Source organism: Bombus pascuorum, chromosome 5 (assembly GCF_905332965.1).
Source record: "Bombus pascuorum chromosome 5, iyBomPasc1.1, whole genome shotgun sequence".
Lineage (NCBI taxonomy): Eukaryota > Metazoa > Arthropoda > Insecta > Hymenoptera > Apidae > Bombus > Bombus pascuorum.
Window position 1 is genome coordinate 15,861,648 of NC_083492.1, and position 9,730 is coordinate 15,871,377.

The window sequence follows — 9,730 nt, forward strand, 5'->3', positions numbered from 1 at the left end:
GCTCGTCAAGGACTTTCGGCAAGCTTCCGATAGAAATCTTCTCTCTGACGGTATTTATCATCTCTTACGAAACTCAAGAATGGTGTGATGTTTTATGAGTCTTTATATCACATTATACGAGATATGAATGATTGATCGAATTTTACGACTGTTCTTTATCTCAATCGAAATATCGAGAAATCTGTATCCTTTATGCTGATGAGGTTTCTTAGTTTCTTTTTTTTTTTTTATCTCCGTAACATGTAGGATGGAGATAATGGGAAAAAAGTAAAAGGGAGGAGAGGAACGAGAGTTAACAAGCGTTCGTTCGGGTTACATTTTATTGCGTGATGGTTCCAGCGACCATTCAGTTCGATCGGCTGTCTGCTCGACGAGGAGAGGAACGCGGAAGGGAACGATTGTAAAATTCTATGCTGGTGAAAGTCACGACAATTGTAGATAATCAGAAGCGACAGGTTAGACAACTTGGTAATTATAGGAGCGGGTTTATCATTTTGATGCGTTTTGTGGATCACTGGAAAGAATGTGCAATGCATTGGTTACGTATGCTCGTTTATTCCAACCATATTACATCATGCAATTAAACATGTTTCTTCATACGAATGTATTATTAGTAAATCGGTCACATACCTTGCTTTCACAAATACGTTATATATACACTCTCAAACCTTAATTACAGTTCTTGATCAATCGAAAACATTCGTTCTAATAAAATATAAGGTAAAGTAGTTTGGTCGTTCTAATATCTACGTAATCTACGTAAATCTACGTATCTAAGATGTTATTGGTTCTTGCAACGATGCCGAGACTCGCGTCATTAATAATCGCTACTCTCGGCGAGGAGCAAAGATAGATCCGTCGATATCGGACGATGGAGGTTACTCTTGAATATCGCACGATATTTATAAAATTATATTCTTGAAAACGCGAAACCTCGCGATATCTAAATTTAGGTTTAAAATTCTGCTGTTAATCTATATACTTACAGAAAAAAATACTTTGCTACGATCAAGCTTTATACGACAACCGAATTTTATGATCCTTTAAGGCTCAGTTACGTCCTCCTGTATTGCTATCCTCATTGCACACATTTGCAAGAAAAAAGTTTATTCGAATAAAATATGTTCTCCAAATTCAAAGTATTTTACGGTTCGAAATTATGGCACGTTTCCCTACGTTCGTGTCTTTATTATTTCCATTTGCAAAAAAAGAATTTTCTATGATAATAATAATAATAATCTAGATTTCTCAAACCTAAAACTCGATCATCTCTACACTATTTCTACACTATATTTACAAATTTAAGAACAAACTAATTCCGATAATCTATAATAACAATCGAATAATCTAAATTGCTATTTTTCTTTTTAAAAAAGCTTCTCTATAATAATCGAGTATACAAAATACTCTCTCCACCGATCGAATAATCTACGTTATTACAAACTCATCTCGAATCCCGAGTATAACGGCGTATCCTCCCCAACCCCCGTTGCAATCGAACCGCTTTTCCGATAACGAAAGCTTGCGTACGCTTGGTTTCGCGATCGTCGTTTCTAATTCGCGTGCACAGACGTCCATTACCCGCGGCGGAGATTCTCCGCGGTGCCCCGTGGAAAGCTGGAAATAAAGAAAAAGAGAGAGGATGCTATGTCTGGTAGGTGGAGGGATGAAACCGACGAAAAGGGACAGTGGTTGAGCATCGGGCCTGAATAATGGAAGAAACTGCTGGAGTGTTGGACGGGTCTGTAGAGTGAGAACGCGTTTCCTTTAACAGGGTATACGTATAACCGGGGTAGAGGAAAATCGAGCTCTCGGTAGCCGCGTTGGTAGAAGGTGGAAGCACAGAGCATCGGCGGTTGGTATTGGTAACGTGGCATCGTTGCTGGAGCCGCGGCGGTCCAGGGGGATGCTGGCGAGAAGGGATGGGTTGCCAGGCAACGTACGTCCACCCTTAAACCTCCGTTCACCCCTTGCCACCCCCCTATGCTAGCAGTCACCCCCTCTTGCCACCGGCAGCTCGTATTTGCCCGTTCCGCGGATGAGGACTCGGTCGATACAAGCAGCCGTTTTCGTCGTACGTTCGGGAATTCCCCAATTTCCATTACGGGGGTGCTGACTTTAAGCCCTCTCTCCCACCCCTATCGCCGCTCGTGCCACGCTGGGACACTTAAAACGATTGCTAACCCTGCTTCTCTATGTCTCTGCTGCTCGTTGATGCCGCTCTACGATCATCGCTGGGTTTGATCACGAGTTTGTCCTTGAGAAAGTCGAGGGATTGGGAACAAACCGTAGGAAGGGCTCCCTTCGTTGTTCTGTAGAATTGCGTGGATCGTTTTTGGTATCTTTTGAGGGTTGAAAATATATCCAAGGAAACGTGGTGGGAAAATGAGTTGTGGTAAATTGGGAATGAATTGAGTATAATGGGGATGTAGATTATGGTAGAATGGGAGAAGTTGGTGAAGTATTGTAATTTATACTACTGTGATCGTACGTGGTCACGTAATGAGGATTAGGGGATCTTCGCCGGTTCGTAGATTGTGAAAAACTAATTGACGTGTTGAATAAGGTTCTTCACAGGGTGAAATTACCGAGACCGAGGCAGAGAGAGAGAGAGAAAGAAAGAGAAAGTTCAAGGTTCCTTACCTGATATGGTTAGGCACTCGATGGGAGTAGAAAAAAAGAAGAGAAAGAAGTAGAGAGAATCGTGATGGAGAAATGATTGAGAGACGCAGGTATAATAGACGGGGGTAAACAATATTTCTTTTTATTGTTAAAAAGAATGCATATGTACACAGTCGAAGAGGAGCTGTTACTGTACATGATCTCATTTTACAATAAACTTAAAGTTTCATTCTGTTATCAAACTGAAGATCTATACAAGGCACATTGGCGAAGTGCTACAAATTCTAGCAGGAGAAATAAAAAAAAAAAAAGGAAAACAAAAGGATTTTCTTGAACTACTGAAGTCTCGCCTACTTGAAATCATTCAAAACTATTACTACGATCCACTTTTACGGTCTACTATTATTAAGGTATAAAACTAAAAAAAAAAAAAAAAAAAAAAAAAAAATAGAAAAAGAGGGAAAATTAAAAATAAATGAATCATCGAACGTAATGAAAATCAAAGTCGCAGACATGGAAATTTCAACTCATTACTGACCTGTCGTAGCAAAAGTAACGAGCACAGTTAAATCGTCGAAATCCGTGAACTGCCAACTACGGTGGAGATGTATTGCGATAGAGAACGTTGAATTTGGTCCGCTCTTGGCATTCACCGCGTGCCTTATGAATTTTGAAAAGTTGGCACATGGAAGCCCGCAGTGAACGCAAGGAGCACAGACTCACGCATCTTCGTATTTTCCATCATCTCACTTCTTCTTTCCATCTTCTTCCGCGTAAAATCCACCAACAGACTGAAATATTCACTAGTCTCTTCAGTATCTTCCTCTTCTATTCGTCTTTACTCCGTCAACTCATCGACGACGAGTTACTGCCACAGTGAAGTCAACATCCCGATGTAAAAATATAAAACTAAACGTGATATAAGAAAGATGAAAAAGAAAATAAAAGGGATAAAAGAAAGAAATAAAACGATGTAACGTCGTAACACCATGTTCGATCAACGAATTCTCAATCACCGTTGCAACTCGAACAATGTTCAAACGTATCGCGTTCAACGGATGCGTTTCGTATTCGATGCACGTATGTATACGTTCGATAATATCGAGAGCACGCGCGGGGGTTGGAAAAAAGCGTAGGCGAGCACACGGCGCGATGCACGTCGCAATGCGAACTGAGCTTGATGAGCGTCGAAACTATACTATGGAACGATACCACTCGTCCTATGGACCCACGATCAGGGGTGGTTAGAGGGTGTTGGTACGCGGAGTAGGGGGTTTACGGGGGGTTCGTCAGTCCCACCATAACTTATTGCTTATTTCGCTGAGGGTGTACGACCCCGTGATATCCAGGGCCGGGGAGCAGCTGACGTTGGGGTTCCATTGTCTGTAGATATTCGCATAATCAAGAAAGCCACCCCATTCCATACTTTTTCCTCGCGTGGAAAGGGACATATGGGATGCTCTGACTAATATTGACGCGGATCTTGATGGATGTTCGCCACGGAGTTACCAACGTAAAAGAACATAACCGTATCTTACGACTTACGTTACGCCCCGTTTCGACGTGGTTTTACGAATTCTCTGTGGGAAACTGAAAATTTCACGGTTTATAGATCGCTTTTCCTTTGTCAGGTATTTACGTTGTACGATAAATTTTGACGTGGAAAGATTAGTAGCTACAGAAAGAATAAGGTGGAAATTTTGTATACGATCGTTTGATTTTACCATTTCGAATACGAATATTGCGTTATTTAATTTTAACATATTTATCGAGGAATGTGAAGAATCAAAAATTTTTGGGTTTTTAAAGAATACTCGTTTTCATTCATAAAATATTCCATTGAGACACTAACACAACTTCGACAAACAAGTACGATCGTCTACAACCTCCAAACGAGAGAATGAGCAAACTTTTACACCTTTTACCGAAACTTTTCCAATAAAAAAAAAAGTTCCTCGTTTAACAAAGTATCTCTAACGAACTCGTATATCCCATAAAACAACGAGATACGACTACACAGTAGCTCGAGCGAATTTTTTTGAAAGACGGGTATACCCTTTTTGAGACACAATAGCGGATCGTGCTGTTCGATCCGAAAACCCATAATTTTCGTGATGTAAGAGGTGACTGGCCGAGCGTATCTCTTTGGCCGAGTGTCCTAGTAAAGGGCGAAGGGGTCCGTAGACCGAAACTCGTCCGAAAACCTTGCTGAGAAGGGTGTTGCTCGTTTTAAAGGGCGCGTGTCTCGATATGGGGGGCCGTAACAGTGTTCGTATGTGTGTGCGTGTATGTTGTGTGAGCGCGCAACGGGGTCCAGCGCGTGCTTGAAAGCTACAATCACCCTAAAGGCCAATTCACATCCGTCAAGCGAGGAAGAAACGGGGGTTTCCGTGGCACAATGGGGCATTCCCTCGAAGGGCTGGGACCTCGTCTGCCAGAACTGTGGGTCAGGGTTACCAAGAGGGGGGTTTCATCCATCGATTTAAACCCTCCTCGCGCTACACCCACCCCTCTCGCCTAACCTCGACAACCCCCACCCTTTTTCCCGATCTCAGCCTATTAACCCTCGCAGGAGACACCCTTGGAGACGAGGAATTTAATACGAAGTTATTTAAATGCTAGCCAACGTTGACATTTGCAATGGGATGTCGAAAGTGTCATTAATTTCTCGGGAAAAAGCGTCGTGCCTCGTGAAAGGGGCTGAATGATAAAGAAGAATAGGGGAAGCGAATTTGGGACGATTGATCTGGATTAGATTTCGCGAAGATCTAATGGTACTTTACGGAGATAGAAACGCGGGACGCAAGAAAGAAAACGATCGTTACCTGGTTTTGGTAACTATACCACGAGAGAAGAGCTGTTTTCGAGAGTGTAGAATAGGGGTGGGTAATCGGGCGTGGCGAGTACGACACTAATTATACGAGCGATAAAATCCCAAGGACGCGAATTCCCGTCTATGGAGACTTTGACGCTCGTCTCGAGAATGTCGAAACTTGGGAATTTTGATCTGCTACTTGGATACTTGGATTTGTGCACGTTACGAATATTTTGAGTTGCAAGGCGAGGTTCTTTTATGGTGCAATTATACAACGCAAAAGAAATAATTTAAAGGAACTATAGGACTTTAACTATGAGAATCTTATACGGTCTTGCATGTTACGAAGCTGAGAAATATATAAAAAAGGAATTAAGAAAGTTTCAAAGCAAATATATTACGAAAAGAACGGTGAATAGATTAACAGGAAGTATTATTATTAAAAATTGAACTACTAAAAATTCAAGAAGATCAAGGATGAGAAAGAAACGAAACTAATGGGTCTTACCGTAAAGTTGACATTAATTTACAGTTACGGTGAGAACTGGAAGTGGAGTCTTATGACCGTGGAACGAACAGCGATACAGGATCTCTGAATGACTTACTCTCGCTCCAGTCCCGGCTATCCTTATGACGTAATCGAGCACGTGCACTCCGTTTGCGGCCTTCTCAGGTGGGGTTGAAAACGTCACGGATACCAATCCTCCCCTGAAGGCACGCCCTCTTCATCGATCCTGGTGAACCCTCCTCCATTCATGAGAACCCTGGTACCGGGCCGACGAACCGCATGGTTCTACCTGGTATCTAGAACAAATGAACAGTTTTCATGAGCGAAACAGAGAGGCAACGATAGTGGGAGAGTTGGAAGATGAGGTAGCATTTGCGACAAGGGGGTGAGGAGAGGTGTCTCGGCCCTGCGAGGCAGTTAAGTGGTCGTAGGTCAGCAACAGCTTTTCATTGTGTCTTCTATTCAATTCTTTTTCATAATGCTTTATCTATAGAATTAAAGAACCGACTGTCATTGACTTACATATAGAATTAAGGAATTGATAAGTGTACGTTATTGGCAAGATAGAATTTTATCGTCTATATTGGATATTTGAAAATTTGTCACGTAAAGAGAATCACATAGTGGATAATGGTTTTAAAAGATTGGTAGAATGTGGAGGATTGATTTTGTGCAATCGGATGGGAAGATCGTTGAAAGTTTAAATACCCTGAAGCGTTGGTAATCGAATCTTTCTAGCGTAATCGAGGCGTCGAACGTCGAACGGCGGACGACCGATCGGTTGGTTATAAATAGGAATCCGTCCTGAAACCCTCAGCCGAGTTCGTCAGCTGATCACATATTGACAGTTCGATAAGTTGTCTCGCCGGGATCGTCCAATCCTCGAGACGGTCTCTCACGCAATTAGAACGGTCGTTCGAGGACCATTAACGATAATTAAGGATCATAAAAGATATAAAACTTTAGATACATCTGTAATAATCTAATAATTTTGTCTAATAATAACAACTCTAACCAAAGGAAATTGTATAATTTTTACTCTAAATTTTATTTAATATTTAGCAGAACAGGTAATGAATTTGAAAATATGTGTATTTCAAGAATATTGCATATGTTTTGTTGCGAATTTTACTTACTTGATATTTAAGATCATTGGATAGATGATACATTTTTTAATGAATAGATAATAAATTTTGAAAGTGTAGTATAGATAAGTGTTGGTATCAGAACGATCGATAGATCCCTCCCAGAGGATTATCGAATTGCGGAAGTAGTCGGAATCGTGGTGGTCGATAGGTGGCGAGAGATTTTTCTCGTCACAGTTTCGGAGACCTCCGGGCCGATCGTGGGCTGATTTTAAGGATGGCGACTGAAAGTCAGTTTCGTGACAGAAAATTACGAAAATGGTAATTAGACAGCTAGCGGCGACGTGCCGGCAACGGCTTATTCATACTTCGTAGCCATGGCGATCCTGCACTACTGATAAAACAACAGTACACACCATAATGTACTTACGCGGAATAGGGGAACACCTCGTCTACCGGGTGTTATAGAAGTCAGGATGTTACGTTGTCCTTACGACATCGAAGAACGACAAAGAGGAACGTCTCATCAGTTATCATCTGCGTGTAGAGAAACATTTGTGTAATCTTGTTGGAAGAAGAGAGATAACATCGACGATAGCGATTAAGTAACTCGGTTGTAATGTTTGAAGTATTTGAATAATAATATCGTAGATATACTGTAGAACTGTAACGAGTGTATCGTACTGTACGATGAATTTGTATCATCATTTGAGATGTTTATCTTGGACGCATGCTTTTTTTAAAAATGATGCGTTGAGGCCAAAGAAAACGTTACCGGCATCATAACATATGGTGATTCTCCGTAACACAGATGCTTTTCTCCTATCGACATTCGTAGTTGACCATATGTCATTAGATCGACTGTGCCGAATGATGTAACTTGACGTAACCAAAGGTCATCGCGGTACAGTCCTCACGGACTATAATTTTTCAAGTCTGTACATTTTCTAATCAAGAGTTTTATTCGATCAATACAATATGATATTAATACGATGGGAAAAATTCTACGTTTTATATTAACGAATTGAAAAATGGACGCAATAATAATCGTCGTCAAATAATTATGTAATTAATTAATAATTTTATGGAATATAAATTACGTCAAAACAACAATTACGAAAAAAAAAAAAAAAACGGACCGTATTATCGATGACCCTGAAGCCTTGTAAACGTCACTTCCTGATTTATACGTAACCTTGAACTACCTCAGCCCGGGACATAAAAAAGGAAATTACGTACCGATAAAGATCATCAAGGATCATCAAAATGTCGCGAAAGAGCCGCCAAAAGAAGGTCAAAAGCTTTACGATCAAAGGCACCTTAACCGGCAAGACACAATCAGGGAAAATCGGAATGAAACATATCGGACCAAAGATTGACCTTGAGATCGTCATGGGAGAAATCCTCGTATACTTTACCTGCAAATGAATTCCGTGTTCCGTGGATCCAATGGTAGATGATCGAACGTCTCCTGGATCTTCTCCCAGCCACGGTCACCGTATTGGAGAACCATACTCCATCGTCCATCGACAGCAGGTCCAGGAGATGAATCTCTCGGATACCTCCATGGAATCCATCGTGGAGGATCGTGTTCGACATCTTGCGTGGATGAAAGCGGCAAGAAAGCCAGGATGCGTGAGCCAACTTCGGTGGACGCCGCCGTAGCCGACTACGATGGAACAGGACGTGTCGACGAAGAAGAAGAAGCAGAAGCGGCAGAAGCGACAGAAGAAGAAGGGGGCGCAGCAGGATGCGCCGTTTTGTGTCGGGACGATGTTGTTGGTTTGATGGTCGCGGGATCACTGCGCCCTCTCCGTCTTCGCCCACCTAGCCCTGCCCCTCGATATCAACCCCCAATCCCCCTGGTAGTGCCCCAGGGATCGACTGTTCTCCCTCCCACCAAGCCACCTCTCGTTTTAGCCCTCTCTGAATTCCCCACCAACCCTCGTTGTCGGTGGCAGTGGTTTCCACCCTAGAACCGAGGATGCCGACTCTGGAGCCTCCCCCCTTCCTCCCCTTCCGAGTCAGCCCCCTCCAGGAGTATTCTGGGGCTCGTGACGAACAGGCTGCTGATGCTGCTGCTGCTGCTGTGTCCTCCCTTGCCGAAAACCGGCGGGCAGCCAGCCAGGCACAGGCTGTGTGGTACGTTCACGTCGGCCCTTTTCCACCCCTGCCGCGCATTTTCCGCGACCAAACCAGGCTTCGCGATGCTCGTGATCGCACTGATGGTGGTGCCGCTTCTCTGCCGGGTGCTCGCGTTTACCCGCCTGCCGTCGCTCTGCCCAGAACCACGTCGCCCAGGGAGAGGTGGTTCGTTGTCGTTACTGGTGGTGGTTGGCTGATGGCGCGAGCGCGCTTTAACACGAGTCGCGCAAGCGTCACCCAGAAAATCGAGCTTCATACACCGCGCGCGCCTTTCTTCTCTTCTCTTCTCTACTACATACTGTTCTTCTCTCTTCCCTCTGTCTCTTTCCTTCACGTTTTTGCGTTTCTCGTTTCTCCGAGCCCCAGCGCACGGGACTCTAGCATTCTCCTCGTTCCCGAGGCATTCGTCTCTGTCCAAAGGGATGCACGTCGTACGCTCCTGTTGCCCGTCTTCGTTCAAGGGCGTACAACCTCCTCTTCCACGAGCAACCTTCAGGGGAGAGTCGGATCACAGAGAGACTATATCTTTCTCGCGTGGTCTCGTTCGTCCGTTAC

General features: G+C 43.3%; 1 long non-coding RNA gene across 2 annotated transcripts; it reads right to left on the reverse strand.

Moving 5' to 3' along the window:
• Nucleotides 1–926: 926 nt before the first annotated feature.
• LOC132906981 (uncharacterized) lies at nt 927–8,846 on the reverse strand. Of its 2 annotated transcripts, XR_009658085.1 has the most exons (4): nt 8,449–8,846; nt 5,946–6,241; nt 3,161–3,490; nt 927–1,617 (listed from the first exon to the last, which is right to left on the reverse strand). It is a non-coding gene; the product is annotated as an uncharacterized LOC132906981 (long non-coding RNA). The 2 variants fall into 2 exon arrangements; XR_009658084.1 differs by lacking the exon at nt 927–1,617 and having other exon boundaries at nt 2,163–3,490.
• Between the last annotated feature and the right edge of the window lie 884 nt (nt 8,847–9,730).